The sequence below is a fragment of the Atractosteus spatula genome, assembly GCF_055471065.1.
Source record: "Atractosteus spatula isolate fAtrSpa1 chromosome 16 unlocalized genomic scaffold, fAtrSpa1.hap1 SUPER_16_unloc_2, whole genome shotgun sequence".
NCBI lineage: Eukaryota > Metazoa > Chordata > Actinopteri > Semionotiformes > Lepisosteidae > Atractosteus > Atractosteus spatula.
In genome coordinates, this window is record NW_028296632.1 from 772158 (window position 1) to 773806 (window position 1649).

The following is a 1649-nucleotide window of genomic DNA, read 5'->3' on the forward strand; positions in this document are numbered from 1 at the left end:
TTGGTTCCACTGTCCTTAGTAGAAGAAGTACTTAGGACAACCACTTCTGAGATGGTGCAGCCATTACAGGTACATTTTGCATACAGTCTAGGCAGTGCCATTCCTATACATGTCAACCCTGAAGCCAAGGAAATAGGTTTCCTGTTGAACCTTCCCATCGTGAGTGGCAAGGATATCTATAGACTCAAGTCTATATCGAACGTTGGCTTCTGGAGGGGGGACATGCATGTGAAGTTGACCACCCCACCGCTCGTAGCTTACCAGGAGGATGATCCAAATTTGTATCTTGTTCCAAACCTGGAACTGTGTATATCAACCAAGGATATCCACTGGGTATGCCCAAGTAAGCCATTCCTTAGGGACACAACTCAGAGGTTGTGTGGTATCAGAAAGGGGGCTGCCACTGAAAAGTGTAAAGCCACAGTGACGAGCAAAAGTGAGGTTAACGAACCCCAGGTTGAGCAGGTGGGAAAGAAATGGCTGGTCAGCACACCACAGTTAACGGTTACAATAACATATGACAGGCATGATACAGCTACCGAAGTGCAGCTACCCAACCAAACAGTTTTTCTACAAGTTCCTGAAGGAGCGATAGTGCATCTCAACGATTTAGCACTGTATCACCTGGAGTCAGAACTATACGAAACGGAACTCGAGATTGTGGACGCTTTCAGAGGACACGGCATTGACTTGGATGAGAGAATCCAAGAGACAGTAAGTCTTGAGGGTGTACAGGTAGTCGAATTTGTTCTTAACGACACAAACTTAAAAACTACACTGGTAGGTCCCAAGCACAGTCGTTGTGGATCCTCTGGGGCGCTAGGAACAATAAACGTGGTCATCTTGACACTGCTGCTGGGTAGCTGGATCATGGCTGGGGTAATGTGTTGGATGCTGTTCTCTTGTATCAAAGCCTTGCGGGGTAGTTTGAATGAGACAAAGGGAGCAATGGTTTATCACCGAAATCAGGTAACCACTCCCAAACGTCTGCCTGCTGCAGAGCTATCCGATACTGATAGTGAACTGCCGGAAGTTTAAGGTCTAGAGCTAATGATGATGCCCAATGCCTCATTCCTAGGTACCTTATAACTGAGAGCAGGTATACGCAACGTTCTTTCCAACACTATTTCCTGTACAAATTCTCGAGAGGTAATGTGAATATTGGGTGGTAGAATCCACCGTGGTACAACAAACATCACTTAACTCTGTTTTTGTTTTGAAGGCAACAACGCCTCAGGACCTCGTGACCTTCAAAAAGGGGGGATATGTAGCGGCAATGCTTGTTAATAAGACAGAATTAAGCGTTGGTATGCTCCTAAAGGAGGCCCCATCTCACCCTCCATCTCTGTGGTGCAGCCACAGAGAAAGAATTCATGCAAGCTGATTTAAGATGTTTTTCTTTTGATAAGAAGCAAGCTCCCAGACGGGGATGCAATTAGCTAAGCCTGGCTATCATGATCAATGGTCATCCACTGGCGCCTATCTGTCTAGGGAGTGCCGAATGGACATCTGGACTGCATTTCTAAGTGTCAAGAGTAAGTGACTTATATCTCACCTTGACCAACCAATCAGGGACTGGCAGGGCGTGGTAATACCACGTGGGTCTCCAATGCCCGCCAAACTCTCAACCAATCAGCACACATCTGGGT